The sequence below is a fragment of the Protopterus annectens genome, chromosome 4.part0 (genome assembly GCF_019279795.1).
Source record: "Protopterus annectens isolate FY-2018-M chromosome 4.part0, PAN1.0, whole genome shotgun sequence".
Taxonomy (NCBI): Eukaryota; Metazoa; Chordata; order Ceratodontiformes; family Protopteridae; genus Protopterus; species Protopterus annectens.
In genome coordinates, this window is record NC_056733.1 from 1,022,977,131 (window position 1) to 1,022,995,152 (window position 18,022).

At 40.5% G+C, this 18,022-nt stretch overlaps 2 long non-coding RNA genes across 2 annotated transcripts; both read left to right on the forward strand.

The window, feature by feature from the left end:
* The first annotated feature begins 1,050 nt into the window (after positions 1–1,050).
* LOC122800162 lies at positions 1,051–8,969 on the forward strand. The gene is made up of 3 exons (XR_006364540.1): positions 1,051–1,324; positions 4,995–5,160; positions 8,917–8,969. It is a non-coding gene; the product is annotated as an uncharacterized LOC122800162 (long non-coding RNA).
* Positions 8,970–14,132: 5,163 nt separating this feature from the next.
* Positions 14,133–17,423, forward strand: LOC122800163. The gene is made up of 2 exons (XR_006364541.1): positions 14,133–14,364; positions 17,262–17,423. It is a non-coding gene; the product is annotated as an uncharacterized LOC122800163 (long non-coding RNA).
* Positions 17,424–18,022: the final 599 nt, after the last annotated feature.

Here is an 18,022-nt window from a genome sequence, read left to right on the forward strand (position 1 = left end):
GGATCATGGGCTACAAACAGATGTCCTATGCAGCTCGACTAAAGAAACTCCAGCTCTACTCAGTTGCTTACTGCCTACTCAGAGGCAATCTATGCCTGACGTACAAAGCCATGTCAAACCCAGAATTAATGGACATGCTCCACCTCAAAAAATCCAAGTCCCTTAGAGCTACACGCTCCAGGGACCTAAACCTCAGCACAAAAATATATAGGACATGCTGGAGGGACAGATTCATTTCCCAAAGGCTCCCTTCACTCTGGAATAGAATCCCAATTCATGTTAGACATAGCCCCTCACTGACCCTCTTCAAGCGAAATCTGGACGCGTGGATGGGAAATCGCAAATTCACCCCTGGGATCTCTTCCGTGTCCCTGCTAGACAGAGGCACAGTAAACTAATCTTAAAAGGGTACCTTCTGTGACCTACTTTACAGAGACACAGTAGGCTAATCTAATAGGGAGGCGGAAGCCAAATACACTCTGGCTAGGCTTATAAATGCCCTAGGGCAGATAGCCTAGTATTATCTATGAACCTATGAAAAATGTCCCAATTTGGGCATCTGAAAAGGTGGCAACCCTACCGGTAGCCTAGTACCAACCTATGAACAGGGCTATAATCTCCCCGACTTAGCAGCGTTTGCAGCGCTCTGTAAAGGCTGGAGCTTTGTTTTGAGATACAGTGGAAGTGATGACTTAACACAACAAACTTCCACAGCCGCGACAACTTCAAACAACGAAGAAGTTACACATCGTGGTATTTGTTTCCCATCTGCAGCTGATTGTCCTTGCAGTACATATAGGACATTGCAGAAAATACACGGATCAACGTGAGGCGCTACAACGTGGAAAAAGTACTAACAGGTAGCAGTGCTGTTTCCTACAACCCATGGCTCTTACAATTGTACAGGCTCTGTGTGAAAATGAACATTTTCAATGAGATCTGCACTGAGAATGAACTGCTGACATTACTTATTTAGGGTCAAAGGCTGAAAATAGGAAATGAGAAAAGTAATGCGCGTTTGATTTTAGACATACAAATAGCTGATAGTGTAGTGCTGCACTTGAGTAATTTGCATTCCTTACTTGTGCACAATCGGAGCACCTGGACATGACTTGTGCCCGTTTGTCCTACCAGCAGCTATTGAGACATTCTCCTGGTAATGACAGCCACAAATGTTTGACGTCACTGGCTTTGCCGGCTTGCATTGTGAGCTCACTTTTCGTCACAGTTCCGGTGCTCTGTGATGTCAGCCTAGTAAAGAATGTGAAGTTTAAAGCTTTACAAACTGAAATTGGTTCTTGTTGGATACACATCGAGCTTACAGGTAAGATTGTTTTTCTTTTATTTGATAAAAAAGCCAACAGAATTCTAAGCTGCCCCTGGTTTTGCAGTCTTTTTGTGGCTGCACTAAGTGTGTGTAAGCCTGAAACTTTCGAAAGCCAAGTCATCCCCATGCCATAGACCTAAAGTTTTGCGATATATATTTTATATATACACACACATGCACACACAGTGCCTTTCTGTGAAACGCTGTTGCTATATTATACATCCGAGCTGCATGTTTTCTTTCTTTTTTCACACCAGTATTTTTCCTAGTGCTTCTTTCTAGCTGATAAGACCTGATGTACTTCCCTTTCCAGACACAAGTGGGTATTTAAACACTTTATAACAACATTAATAAGTCGTGATGAAGGCTCCCTGCCATACCTCTCAAGTGTACCTCATTACAAGGAACATACCTCATTTGGGGTCTTAAAAGGTTAATGTTCCTCGAAGTTACTTAAAGTTCCACATTGAAAGACTGTGTCACACATTCAGTGTTAGGAGTTTTGTTAAGTGATATACATGGTAAATAGAAATTAATCACATTAATTCATTAAAAGATCTTCTTTATAAGTAAAACCAGCATATTTTAATCATCCTATGGCCTTCCTAGTAGAAGTTGTTAGTAAGCCATTAGTATGTGTTCCACATTTTGCCCATTTGTTCCACATTGTGATGGCTAATGTTCCTCATTTTGAAGATGGAAGGTTGAGAGCTATGCTCCCTGCTTGTCTCAAAGCTTGCGTAATTGCAAAACCTAAGTTGGTCCAAAAAGGTGTTCTATCACATCGGTGCTCGGTGTCTTTGTGTTTTCTTTACTGAAGCATTAATTAGAACTGCATGCATGCATGATAAGCAGTCTACTTTATAGTATTCTGTATCATACACTGCTAAATTAATCACATCCTTTGATTTAATGGGGCCTTTATTATCCTGTTTGGAAGGAAATAAGGTAAGGTACTGAGGTATTCATTTAAGTCAGAAACTGAACAGATGACCAGTCACACTTTTTACATACCTCTTCATTTTTTAGCAAAATAAATGTGGACAAAGTCTAAAATAATTGGTGGGTGCTGTGAACAAAGGCCCAAAAATAGGGACAGATTTTTAATAGTGCTCTTATCAACTTAGAAATTTGCTAGAATAACAGGATTTGTGTTAGTGTACATTTTTTGAAGGGCATGAAGTCTGAAACTCAAATAAATCGCATTATTTAATGACCTAATTCTTCTGTGAAATGCGAGAAAATTACAAATTTTATGTGGAACAGACCAAAACTATGAGACAAAAATCTGGACATTCTGTTTAAATCTACACAGTTAAGAAGATGCACCCTTAGCAGAGTGTTACACTCACCTTGAACATCTTCAACTTAAAGTCAAGACTAAGGACAAACTCTCCCTTGTAATGTCAAAGGGCAGTGTCCCTGATACCCCATACTGTTCTCACACTTCCTATGGGACTTTATGGAGTACACAGTCATACGCCTTTCCCAAGTCCAGAAAACACATATAAACAGTACTGGCAAACTCCCATGACCCCTCAGATATCAGTCCAAAGACAAGTAGCTAACTAATTGTTTTACTGTCAGAATGAAATCTGTACTGCTGCTCATGAACCAGAGGTTTGACTGTGGTCAAAACCCTCCTTAGCATTGTCTTGGCATACACTTGCCAGAGAAATTCAGATGGAAGCCATCTGAAACTGGAGCAAACTCTCCTTCTGGAAGGAGCAGTTTGCCAGAACAGAAATACTGCTCCCAAATCATCCATTCAATATCGAAAAAAAAAGCATGTTAAATGTGGCAACCCAGCAAAGTCCAGTACCTTTCGTATTAATAGGGGAACTGTGGCATCAAATGAAATCAATCCAATTCTACTATCGGCTTATGCCTTCTTAAAGCAAGACATGACTGGATTGATAAACTCCACAGAACATTCTTTTTACCTGTCAGCAATGTTCCCGTTTAATTCAATGTTTTTCCACCCTGGCTGAGAACAGTAGATGATATCCCTCCTTTCCCTTCTGAGTCACCAGATAGTTTGCTTGGCCAAACTCCACTGACATCTGCTCCTTTCTCATGGTAACTACTGCAACAAACAGCTGCCTTCCTAGATTGTCAGAGCTTATGTGTTAAATTCAGGGGTGCTTTTGCTAGCAATGCATGCAAGGCATTTTTCTTTATCCTGATAGCTTCCTTCACTTTGTTCATGACAAGTGCCGTAAGTTCATGTCTCTGACCTCTACAGATGTAAGACAGAAGCTCTTCTGGAGTTGGGAATTCAACTCCTCTCTCACAGAAGCATCAACTAGACATTTCTGGAATACCTTCATTACACATTTGAATTTCCCAGGCCATTTCAACTGACTCTTCAGTTATCGGACCCAACTTACCACCAAATATCAATGAGTTGACAGATGAGCTTCTCTGAGACAGGTGACAGAATGCGTGGACTCAGATATGACAATGTGATTGCAAAGACTTTTTGTCAAAGGTGTTTTGGTACCAAGTACACTTATGAGAAAAGCATCCTTGTGTTGGAACCATCCAGGTTCAGAACAGGCAAGCCATTCCTCCCATCAGTTCCCTCCAGTTATATCTAGCACTCCCCATGTGGGTGCTGAAGTCTCCCAGTAAACATACTGAATCCATAGATGGTATCATATTCAGCATCTCTATTAAGGTCAGGACAATGCATAACTTGCAGTCATATTGAGCTGATTGTCTTACTTACTGGTACAAACGTCAGCTGAATGGCACCCAACAGGGTCCTGTGAGTATACCTATACCCACCTGGGCTCTTTTCTGAAGGTCAGCTCCAGAACAAGAAAGATACAAATCCTGTCTAAGATGTTTGATTTAAAAAGAAATACTGTGCATAGAGATGTGATAAACTCAATCTAACAGGTACTTTTTGATTTCTCTCACAAGTGCCGGCTCCATCTCAAGCAGTGAGGTGGGATGTCCCAAGAGCCAGATGCCACAACCATGGTCTAGTCCATCTTAATTTGGTTCAGTTCTGCCTGCCACTTTACTGCTGCCACACCCGATGCTTCTCTGCCACCTTGTAGATGATGGTCCACATGACTTTTCCCCATAATGTTTTTTTTTTGGGTTTACCTCAGCTAGACTATGTGGGTCACACGGGCACCAGGTGCTAATAAAGATCACCTCCAGGGGGTCACCCAGTCACCAAGTGCCCCAAAAAAATCACTCCTCAGCCTATCTTCAAGTAATTGACTTTGAAATTTTGAGTTATTGCTATCATACTGTTTTATATCATGGATCATTAACTTTTTGTGGACTTTTCAGTGCCCTTTATGGCTCTGATGAGCTACAAATATGGCTGTGCCTGTCATCAGTGCTTTTAAAAGCTATTCTAATTTCACCGTATTATTACTTTTTATCCATTTCAGGGTCATAAGGGAGATGGAGTCTTTCCTGCCATGCAGTGGGCTCAAGGCAGAGATAACTGCATCAGTATTGTTAGCATGACTTTATGTGAGTTGTTTACTGACATCAGTAAACAATAGTTTTTGTTTAATAATCAGTATGTGTCTCTGTTGTACTGTTTATTTTTTTAACCAGGTGACAGCATCCATTGTGACTCCCCCTCAAATAATGTGATTATTGAATGAATTTGTAAAATCAAATTTCTCTTTTCTTTTAGATAGTCCATAAGAAAGAAGAGTAAAATATGGCAACATCACCTAGACTGATAAATGAACTAGAGAGAGAATTAAAGGGGTTCCTCACAGCAATTTTTGCACGACATCCTCCAAGCATTAATGAATTTGCAGTGGTATATTTCTCTCATCTTCTGAAGTACACAGCAGGTTTGTTAATAACTTGACAACATTTTTCAAACTATTATTATTTGATTAATTTAGTGAGTCTCCCTGTCATGTAGGGGTTTGCATTATACCTGAAGGTATACATGATATCCATTCATAGTTATAATTTCCCAGTAGAGGAGATCAGAAGATGACACATTTTAGTACAACTTCCCAGCAGCAGGACTATCTGTTCTCCTCCCAGACCCAGATTAAACGTGGATACCTCAATGCAATTCTTTTCAGAGTTCTCTGAAGATTTCCAGCAGCTGTGAAGCTGCAGCTCCATATATGCTAGGATTCCAGTACTCACCTGTAACATGGTATGCTCAGGGTTACACACTATGCTCAGGGTTCAAGAACTCACTCGTAACACATTATGCTCAGGGTTCCAGTAATCACCTCTAACACATTATGCGTACGTTTCCAGTACTCACATGTAACACATTATGCTCAGGGTTCCAGTACTCACCTGTTACATGGTATGCTCACACTGCTATACTGCGATTTACTACATTTGGCTGCTTTTAGACTGGTTCGTATACACTGAAGTCAGAACCATAGCTAGGTGATCTGGTGCCCTGTACAGTGCTTCGACTGACATTCCATTCAATTCAAAGTTGAGGAACAAAAAAAAAAAAATCTTCTCAAAACCAAAGATAAAAAAACTGAAAATTTTGAAAAAAAGCAACTCTTTTACTCTGAAACTGTAGCAGGATGGTAAGATGTTTGCTACAAATGTAATAAGCAACTTGCTTAAAATTAAATCACCACACATAAATCACCTCACTACAGAGTCTCAGGGGAAGTTCATGACAGAGGAACACCAAAGAAGCTGAAAAGTAAGGTATACAAAACAGTGGTGTGACCAGTACAACTGTATGGTACAGAAACCTGGGTAGTAAAGGGACAGCAGCTGAGGAAGCTATAGGTGATGCAGATGTAGTGCCTGACATGGGTGGTAGGATACACACTGTGGGAGAGATGAAGAAATTAGGACATAAGAACAGAAGCCAAAGTAGCTCCAATTGCAGACGAGGTCAAAGAGAACAGATTATGGTGGTATGATGGTTTGGGCACATGTGCAGAAAAGCAGAAGACGATCTGGTGAAGAAGATTTAGGACAGACAGGAAGAAGGTAAGAGGAAACAAGTGTGCCCAGCAAAGAGGTGGATGGATTGTGTGAGATGAGACCTGTGACAGTCAGGCATGAGTGTTGAAGAAAGTAGGAGAGTGGCATTGAATCGAGAGAGAGTGTGACAGCTGACACAATACCCTGACCCCATGTAGAAGATGGGAGAAAAAAGAAGGCTGATGATGGTTTTAATGATGACATAAATCACATCACGCTGAGCATGCCAGTGCTTTAGTCCTACCTGCAAATGCAGAATCAATATTCATTGATGAAGCTGTGACATCCTCATGGCTTACAAAGCAATGCAGGTAGTGCACTCTAGCACCATCAGCACCTGTCAATCACTGTCCCTATCAGCTTGTGCCCAGGGCAGAGCCAACCCCCCCCCCCCACACACACAAAGTATATATGATATGCAACTGATCTGAAAGGAAGTGGACCACAGTGTTTTCTGCCTTAACTTCTGCCATGGGACCAGCTTCCATGTAAGCTATACCCAGATCTGAGAACAGCCATGAGACCAGCTTCCATGTAAGCTACATCCAGGCCTGAGAGCAGCCATGAGACCAGCTTCCATGTAAGCTACACCCTACACCCAGGTCTGAGAACAGCCATGGGACCAGCTTCCCTGTAAGCTACATCCAGGTCTGACATCAGCCATGGGACCAGCTTCCATGTAAGCTACATGCAGGTATGACAGCAGCCATGGGACCAGCTTTCATGTAAGCTACATCCAGGTCTGACAGCAGCCATGGGAACAGCTTCCGTGTAATCTACACCCAGGTCTGACCGCAGCCATGGGACCAGCTTCCATGTAATCTGCACCCAGGTCTGACTGCAACCATGGGACCAGATTCCATGTAATTTGCACCCAGGTCTGACCGCAACCATAGGACCAGCTTCTGTATAACCTACATCCAGGTTTGAGAGCAGCCATAGGCCCAGCTTCCATGTAATCTACATCCAGGTTTGAGAGCAGCCATGGGCCCAGCTTCCATGTAAGCTGCACCCAGGTCATGGGTCACCAGGTTTTGGTCATAGTTTAAGAGGTTATGGTCACAGATAAGAACTGAGCTTTGGAAGTGTTGCTTCTTCTCTGGTCAGTGGCACAGCAGTCTGGCTTAACCCATATCTGGGAGGGGATGACACTGGTAAGAGAGAGACATCCAGGAGGACCTTGTGTCCAGCTACTTCAAGCCTCTACATATATGCATGGTACCTGAGAATGTGAACAGGTAGGGGAACTGAAGACTTTCTGAAGTATGACTTGGCCACTTGCACGCACTCAAAATCCTGTATCAGGGAGCATTTTAAACTCATTTGCCTTCTAAATCACATGTGAATTTTCTTGAGAGACCCCAGTGGGAATAAGTGTATTGTAAGTTAAATTACTCAATTAATTGCTTTGGAAGACCTTCTATAATCAGTATCAGAGTAAAATCCTTTTGCCATTTCTTTGTTTGCTTTATGCCTAGATGGCTTGAAAAAAGAATGGTTCGTTGCCAGAAGTGCCTGATGGTAGGCCCTTGGGAACTACCAACTGCTATATTTCTGTTCCCTCTAACTCTGATAGAGTCCATTCTCTAGAATCCCTCTGCACTTGAGTCCAAAACCTCCTAAAACAGGGAGCAAACCCTGGTTTCTCTTTAGCCAACTTGGGTTCTGGAAGTGGACTAAGAAACCAGAAGAAGTCTGCCAGAGATGGATAAGTGACAATAGATGTTGCCCGATCAGTTAAATTATCACCAGTTATTGTTTCTTTTGCGTGAACTAGATTCACAGAAATCTGCTGTGATTAGATGAGAGCTGCTTGGTTAGCACCTAATGTATGTCAGATCTGTTTATTTTTGGGGGTATCCTTTCAATCCTTTCCACATCTGGTGAACACCTTCAGAGAACTCTGAAAAGAATTGCATTGATGCATCAACTTTTAATCTGGAACCAATAGTCTTACTGCTGTTAATGTGCCAAAAGTGTTATATAGTTAATTCTATACAGGGCCAGCAGTGCTTGTATGGGATTTGGTAATGATACTTCTGCATATAATGTCCGAATGCAAAACTATAGCTAGCTCACCTGGCACCTGGGGCAGATCCCAAAGTAGCACCACCTCTACTCAAAGTTGAAAAGCAAAGGAGAAAAAAAATCTCACTCCTACATCTGACACATACGGACACACACACACACACACATGTGCACTCGCACACACACACACACAAACACAGACACACACACACACACACACACACACACACACACACACACACACACACACACACATGCACACACACACACACACACACACACACACACACACACACACACACACACACACACACACACACACATATACACACACACACTCACTTCATGTCAAGTGCTTTAGTAGTCGGCTGAGCCATAAATGCAGTATCGATGTTCATTGATCAATGACGATACTACATGTACCAGTTGCGTCCCCTGACAGCTTGTGCCTGGACCAGCTGCTCCCCTTACCCTGCCCAAGTTATAGATCTGATTGAATTTATACATTTTACAGGTATAGACATATAAAGTATAGTTGGTGATTGTTGTATGCAGTCCTGCCTTGCTGAAAATTTTTTAACATATTTATGTTGTTGCAGAAAACCCGTACCTGAATGAGGATGAACTACACAAGAAGTATTACCTGACGAGAGGTAAACATCCTACCTAATGTGTTTGCAGATCACTTGCTTGCATGTTTTAGCAACACTGCCCTTCGAGCATTAGTGATAATTATTTAATTTTAATTTTAAATGCTGATGCTTTGATTGTAAGGAAAGCCTGTGGTTTATAGAGATTGTCACTGGTAATATGACAAAATATAGCTCAATTTTAGCTCTTTACAGTGTAAAATGGCAAGAATATTTACAGCAAATCAGATGCTGCTCAGTTTGATGAATTCATTTGAAGTTGTTGCTTTAAACTATTAACCATTGTTATAAACATAAACTAGTAACCATTGTTACCAACATAAACTAGTAATGCAACAATTGTTATAAACATACAGCATGTCAGAATCTGTAAATGTTATCAGTGTTTTTTTTTTTTGGAAGAAGGCCTGGTTAGCTAACTGAACATTAACCATGGCTTGGCTTGTTTCATCAGGCTTCGTTTCAGTGAACAGTAATGATTGTTAATTTTTTTCTTTTCTTGGTATAACTTTGTTCCCAACCCACTATGCAGTTTTTACTTCATGGGCATTTGAGAAGAGGGTACCTAAAGCACTGAGTCTTCTAAGTTTTCATCACACACTCTCCATAGGTTTAATGTTCCTTAACACACACTCTCCATAGGATTGATGTTCCTCTCGTATGACCTCCAGAACTGAAGACACACTGACAGGTGAGGGCCCTCTGGGGACACAGATGATGTCCTCTCATTATTCACAGGAATTCTGGGAATAGTGTGTTCAATGCTGTGGAGTTCACAGAAGGAAAGGAACTTCAGAGTTCACTGAAGCTTTCCAGCAGCTGAGAAGCTGCAGTCCCATACATACTAGGGTTCTAGTATGTTTCCTTTACCACATCCTGTCACATGACAAAGCCCGGAGTGTCTTCCTATAACTATAGGAACTAACTATAATAGACAAAGTTGCTGTTGCTTTGTTTGTACATGTCAATGGTGGCAAATTTGAGTATTTTCATATACATATCAAACATTCCTATCAAAATTCCACAGCTTGGTTTGTATTGCCTCCATGCTGTTGCTTACCTCACTTTACACTATTTGTTTGCCTGTTTGTTTGTTTGGGTGAGAAATGCTGAGCATCATGGCAGCTTGACTCTAACTTGCAAACTCATTACCCCTCAGAGTATTTTGCTTCTGCTATACAAACATGTTCTCCCTCTCCAGTTACTGAACAACCCCTTTATTGTTCTGTAAATTACTTTTAACACAGCATCCAGTGTCAGGCACCATAGTCATGGTACTGCATCTCAACGTTGTTATATAACTGTATTTGTAATGTAGTCTCAGTAAAGTTAGTGTATTTTTAGTAAAGACTATAACATGAGTCCGGGAGAAGTGTTAGCTGATGTCAGTATACTAAACCCATACAAGACCCCTCCTCACTTAACCAAATGTGATGATATCAAACCTAGTTACTAGATGAAAATAATTGTCACTGGCCTCTTGTGTATTGCATAAAGTAATGTATATCTGTAACAGTCTAAGCATTAAACCAGTGGGCATTCCCAAACAATTTATCTCTATTCAATGTGTATATTATTCATATGTTTCCAGATGGGGAGGTCAGAATGGTAGTCAAATTAAAATAACTAAGTAAGACTTAAGTCACTTAATTAGCACTTTATTAAATTCTTTACTGGCCTTTATACAGCTGAAGCTTATAAACACAATAAATAATTGATCTTGCATTAACTCAGTTCCAGCATCTCATTACTAGCCTTTCTTTGGCTGTAGAAATTTACACAACCATGACAAATTCCAAATTCAATAGGGTGAATTAATGCAGTCTTCAATTAATCATTATCTTCATAAGCCTCAAAGCTGACTTTGTAAAGACCAGTAGAGAATTTAATAAAATGCTGATTTTACTTATTCCGTCTAGACTACTGTTTTGCCCTAGTTATTCTAACTAGACTACCATTCTGCCCTAGTTATTCTACCTAGAATACCATTTTGTCCTCATCTGGCAAGGCATACATAATAACACATTAAATTGAGCCAAATTCTTTGGGAATGCTCACTGATTTAAGACTGCTGCAGACATACATCACTTTATGCAAGCCCAGTGACAATTACTTTCAAGCAATGATTAGCTTTAATTTAACCACAGACCTGCAAGTATGAATGTATTTAAAAAAGGTTAAGTAAGGGTAAGTCACTGTATCCATACAGTACCGCCTTAAGATTTATTCTAGTTTCATAAGTCTATAACTATAGAATTGTAGATGATACAAATCTGTCCATAACCAAAGTAGTATAAACTATAAATACAGGTGTGTAAATGCTTAACCAGTAACATGTGAACTAATGCTCTGTATGCTCTTCTAAACAGTGACTTCCATGCCAACATCCCTACCAGAAATGAAAACAGTAGCACTGCAAACATCAGTAGGTGTGGAAAGTCCACTGGCTTCCACTGTGGCTACAGTCTCTACCCAGTTTCCTTCTGTACATGGTGGTATAGTTTATGATGATTATAGTTCAACACCAAGGCCCAGTGAGGTTACAGCAGCCAGCCAATTCCTTTCAGTTCACCACCTTTCTCTGCATTCTGTTCATACAACAAATCCATCTCCGCCTTCTGAGGAAAGTGTGAAACAAGCAATATTAGATTCTGAACTACTTGAAAACTGAAAGTTCCACATTAGTACTGAAGACAACAAAGGAAGAAGCAGAGGTAAATAAGCTTCAAGAACCGTTAGGCACCTATGAAGTTCCACTTGAAGAAACTGTAACCAAAGCTGAACAAGCTCTTTCAAGGCCTTCAGTAGTAGTAGATCCAGTAGCCACTGCAGTGGTACCTTCACTTTCTTATAATTTTCAGGAGACTGAATTAGACATCACTCCTAACAAAACAGAAGTTCCACTTGTTGAGGCAGTTTCTGAAGCTAGACACGAACAACAGAAATTTTCTGTAGAACATGTTTCTGCTTCCATAGTAAAGTCTGTACTGGACACTGTATTATCTCAGGAAACTAAACATTCTGAAGTATTACTTCTAAATGCAGAACCAGAAGCAGAACTGACCACAGAGGTTCACTCCCAATCACCATCAACCACTTATGAAATACCTCTCCCTGTACCTTCTGTGACAGCTGTAGACCACAAAACTTCTGACAAGTCAGACCAAGTGCCACAGCCAGATGAGACTGAAAAGTATCTGTCTAAATACACTGTAGAAGAACAGGATGAACAGAACATCTCTTCTAATGAATCTGCTTCTCCTGAAGCAAAGCTTGTCCATCACCACTTTGTAAAACAGAGTGGTAATGTTTCACCTGTGCCAAGGAATCAAACCCTGTCTCATCAAGTAGAAGTGACTGTGGATGTTGAATACTTAACTAAGTCTCCAGTTTCAGCTGGTAAGTATCATCAGGCAAAGCACATTCCCATTGTTTCTTACAACATAGAGTTTTCTCTTAAGAAAGGTTGTTTTGCTTAATGTAGACACAAACAACAGATATAACACATCAGCAGCATCTGAATGCCATTATATAAATTCTACCACTTTATTAAGAGTTAAAGGAATGTTGATCACCTGAATATTGAACACATAATGTGGCTTCTAAATACTCTGTATATGGAGTTGCTTCCTGAGTCAGTTTCTTCTGAGTTCAAGCTCTCTCTGTGCCACTGTCAGTTTCCTCTGGACACTCCATTTTCTTCAAAACATTAGGCACCCCACATTCGGGTATCACTTTTTTGCTTCCCACAAGGGCATGCATGCATACTTCATACAGACAGCCTTCTTGCACTGCATTTGTATCAATTGACAGGCCAAAGTGTTGTCCCTTTTTTGATCTGTCCACAAAATAAAGCTAAGCTGACATTAGCCAGTCAAGTCCACTACTCGATTATGGATCACTGGAACTGCAGTCACAGTTGCATCCCTTTGTGCCACACAGACAGTCCCTTATTTCTTCATCTAACATCTACATGGCTAACCCATGTGACCACTGCTTCTTCATTGCATGTGTCTCACACTTCAAGTGCTTTTTTCCTGTTTGTACAGTTACAGAGGAAATGTTATAGCCAATGCAACTATTATACAGTAATTTGCAAGTGGTGGTGGTGAAGAGAGAAGCAAAACATTTTCCCCAGATTCCATTATATGAGACACTTTCAAATTAGGGTTCAGCAAATAGCAATTTGGAAATAGCAAATGCCAATAAAATATGCAAAAGCTGTTTCTTCGGCAGGCAGACTCCTTGGCATAAAATGCCCCGACTACTTCCCAGATGACCAGGAATAAACTAATGAAACTTGTAAGAGCTGATGTGGAACCTGGGGGCAATGAATGGCTGATGTCAGCTTTCCTATCCTGGGGGGGGGATGGGTTGGTCTGATCTGCTACATGCTCCTGTCATCTGTTGCAGCATGGCACATCTGGGGAGGGTTTGGGGCCAGAAGGAAAAGGAAAGCCCCTAATGACTGCCAGGATAATGGCTACACTCTGACTGGCTGTCACCCTGAGAAGGAATAACCAGGCATAGCCACAGCAGGAACCTGATGGTCAGCAGACAGTGGCCTACAAAAACAATAAAAAACCTTCTTGAGCTATATTTTTTCTCTCAAGTGTAACTCTTTATTAGAAAGCTGTATTGAGATATATGTTTTTGTAGACTTCTTCTTCATTATAGGAGTCTATCAGAAACACTAATAATAACCTGAGTCTCTGAATATGTTTATTTTTCTATTCAGCCACGCAACATGCCAAAGAATCAAGAAAACTCAGACAAGTGTCACAGCCTGTTTACTGTGACTATGAAGAAATTACCTCAGAGGTAACCCTATTTCCGAATACTCCACACTCACAACCTGGCCTAGCAAGAAAGTTCAAACTACCCTCAGTCAGTGTTTACCAGGAAATGCCTTCTGAGGAATGTGGCAGCCAGAGCAGGTTTTCTACACCACCTCACATATTACAAGACTGTGAACCAAAAGATATAACTACTCAGAAACAAGAATCTTCTTCAGCAATCCACAGTCATGCTGGCACTTCTCAAGACCAAACTACTGCAAAAACATCGTACTCACCTAGGCCTCATACTGGTTCTCGAAGAAAACACAGAAGTTGCATGAGTAACTGCCATCATGTTGAGGATTCTCCAGTAACACAAAGCAGCCAGGTGACTAGCTGCTGCCACGTACAGGATGTGGGCAAAGAATGTCATCATTCTTTCATTTCTACAACTATTGTAGTAAATCCCAAATCTCCAGTACAACAAATGCCAAGACTTCACAACTGTGATGGCTTTTCTTCTCAAGAAAGTTCTCAAGAAACAGCAATTAATGTTAGAGTACTGGCGGAGGAGGAGAATTAGAAGCTCAGAAATGAAGGTGGCCCAAATTCTCTGCAGGTATTCCTGTTTAAAAGTTTGTATAAGTGTTGCCTTTAAGGGAATGACTTGTAATACAGAAAGACATCTGACATAATGTGTTAAACAGAATTTGCTGCTCCTCATTCATATACACTGATTAGGTCAAAGTGTTCAGAAAAGGTAGACATTTAAGCACTTTGCATACAGATCTAAAGATTAAGTGCTGACTCTAGCCATGGAGAGAGACAAAATATAGCATGAATAAAGGGTTTTTAGGCAGAAGACAACCTTTTCTCAGGTTAAAACTTTGATTTACAGCTCCTGTCTTTCACATTTACAGTAATTACACCTTCTTGCCTTCTTGAAGATTGGTGTGTGTGTGTGTGTGTGTGTGTGTGTGTGTGTGTGTGTGTGCGTGTGTCTGTGTGTGTGTGTGTGTGTGTGTGTGTGTCTGTGTGTGTGTGTGTGCGCGTGCGTGTGTCTGTGTGTGTGTGTGTGTGTGTGTGTGTGTGTGTGTGTGTGCGTGCGTGCATGTGTGCACGCACATGTGTTGTCTGTGTCTGCTTGTTTGTCTGCATGGTTAGTACTTGTGGCATTCCATCATGATATAATGATCTCAGAATGCAGGCATGTTTTAAAGCATGCAACATTTTGCTAATTTGTGATTAGACAAGGCATTTAGTTCCAAGTGTATTTGTTACTATGAATTTGGGCATGAAGACATGGATATTTTGGTATAATTTCATATAATTATGAGTATGGATGTTTGCAAACATGTCTGAGCCTAATGTCAGCAATTAATGAAAGAGCACTTACAATCACAGAGGAATGGGACCACACCTCTGAGCCACTGAGCATTAAAAACCATAGCGCTGTTTTTTTTTTTAAATTATAGCACTTTCAGCACCTATAAATAAGTTTGACTTTATGAGGAGCAAAGGCTGGATCCAAAGGCACAAATCATAGCACTATGTTAAATTGCAGCAGATGAGAGGTATAAATGGGACTGATAAACATTATAGCTGTCACAAATTACTCTGCAATCAACCACTGCCTCCTAACTGCATTCAAAAACAGAAGCCCAATTTTGCTTAAGCAGCTATGTTTTTAAAACTGGAAGATTGTTATTAATTTGTGATTGGCTGATGCAGCTGGTTCTAAGTAGCAGACATTGCTTCCTAAATCATTTTCCTGCTACACTTCATTTTAGTCCAAAGATTGTATGGCCTTAAAGAATAATGCAGGCTACTTCAATCTGCCTGCTAATAGGGACATTACAAATAGTTTATGGGTCAGTGGGTCAGTTAGCTTTAAGGTGAGACAGAGATGTTTCCATGGATCAGAGAGAGACAGAAATGAATCTCTGAAAAACCTAATCCAGTTACTGTTACTTGTCTGGGGTCAAATAAGAGTTGGATGGTAAGTTTGCCACAAATTGTTATTTTTATTTGTTTCAGAAGTTTATTAATACATAAGTATATAACACGTTTAAAGACAGAGGGGATTCTAGCTAGAGCAAAAGGCAATTTGTATTCCCAGATCATTTCCAGACCATTTCAACAGATTTGTTACGTGATTTGATTTTTTGAAATGTGTTGCTTTACATTGTTTTTTGGCTGTTTTGGAAATTATAAAGTAAGATTTTTGGATAATGACTATCTCTAATACCCTAATTTGGAAAATAACTTCTATAGTTGTTTTCTGCAAGCCACTAGGTATGTTGGTCACTCTCTCCAGCTCTGGGTGGAAACTGTTTATTACTTTTCTCTAAGTAATTACTCTCCTTTGTTACATTTCCGAGTTTAAGCCCAGTGCTAAGCTTAAACTAAAGCTCATACTTCTATACTGCTTGTTTGTTTGTGTCTTTCGGCTTTTCCCGGTTAGGGGTCGCCACAGCGGAACTCCGGTCCGCTAATGATTGGTAGTGGATTTTTATGTACCGGGTTACCAGCCCTGACGCACAACCTTCAACGAAGGCATGCCCCATTCACGTATGCCTCCACACAGAAGACGCGAGCCTCTAGCTGGGAATCGAATGGGACAACGTCTTGCTATGAGGCGACAATGCTACCACAGCACCACCACCGCAGTCATACTTCTACACTGCTAAGCCTGGATAAATGTATAAACATGCTTATCATTTTTGTTTATGTAACATTGGATGTACAGTTTTGTGGACACAATATGTTTTTTGTGATTTATTTCCAGCAGGAGTCAAACATTTGTTGAAGGTGAATATCATTTATTGAGCTTTTATTGACACAATGTGTTAACATTTCTATGGTGTAAATTTTTAACTGATCAACACTGGTCTAAATTCACATACTTTTCAAATTGCAAAGTATATTGACACTTAAATAAAACACATTTGAAGGCTCTGAAAAGGCATTCAATGAATATGGCTGAGGTTTTGCACACAGTCCCTTTGTTGATAGCTCATAAATGCTAGGATCAAATATTTCGAAGGCGTGCAAACATGGGAAAAAGGGGTTGTGCATGGATGGATGGATCTCCAGACTAGACTGTACCATGCTTTAACACAGACGTATACAGCAGAGGGGTACTAAATATCAGTGCTTGCAGCAGAGACATGGTAAATGTCAGAGCTACAGGCTAATGGGCTAAGCAGTAGCTGCTGAATGAACAAACTGCCAGGGTTAACTCAACCAGTGTATTTGCAAAGTGTATTATTTCACTGAGTGGTGAAGTAGGCAGGAGTGTAACACTGAATCAAGAGACATGGCTACAGTTAACTCAACACCCGAACCCCATGTAGAAAACGGGGAAAAGGGGGTTAAGGATGATGATGACGATGATTTCATTGCTTTTGCTCTTTCTGCATTGCTTAAAGAGTATTTGTTAACTGTCAAGAAATGTAAATTAAAGATATTTGTGTTAAGAATGTATTAACTGTTGTTCATGGTTTGTTTTGACAGGGTCAGAGGAATAAAGTCATGCAGCAAAGAAGATTTTCATTGCTTCATTTCATCTCTGACAAAGGACCTGCTTATGTTTCCCAATAGCCTCTTTTCTGAGTGAACATAACATTTTAACACAAACACTGCATGCTACAAATAAAGAGTTGACCTGTATTATGACCTGTAGTCCTGAAGTCTTTCTTAGAAATATGTTGAAATACAAAATGTCTGATTAGGGTTGGTTAGTGGATGTGTCACTCTGGGTATTCAGAGTAAAAGGAAGTTTTGTACTCACCATAACGTTCCATCTGTGTTGTCCATTTTCATTCTTCCTCAACAGATGGGTTTGGATCTGATCCCTCAGATCTGACTTGGCTGTTGCTAAAGCTCATGGCCACCAAGAACTCTCAAGCTCTTTCTTACCCATAATGCACCAACCCCAATCACCTCAGATCTTGTTTGCTGACTTTAGCAGAAAAGAAATATTGTTATCCTGAGAAGAAGAAGAAGGCTATATCTGGAGATAAAAAATACAGGGCAGAAAAGACCTGTAACCACTCATTCTTCCAGAAGTATTCAAGGATGAGGGTTGGTGGGAGGGGAGTTGAAGAAGAATGAAAATGGACAACACATATGGAACATTATGGTGAGTACATAATTTCTTTATCTGATGTTGTCAGTTTTCATTCTATCCTCAAGAGATGGGACAGAGTCTCCAGCAACCTAAAATCCATGGTGGACTCTAAGGGAGGATGTTCCTAAGCACCATTGAGACGAAT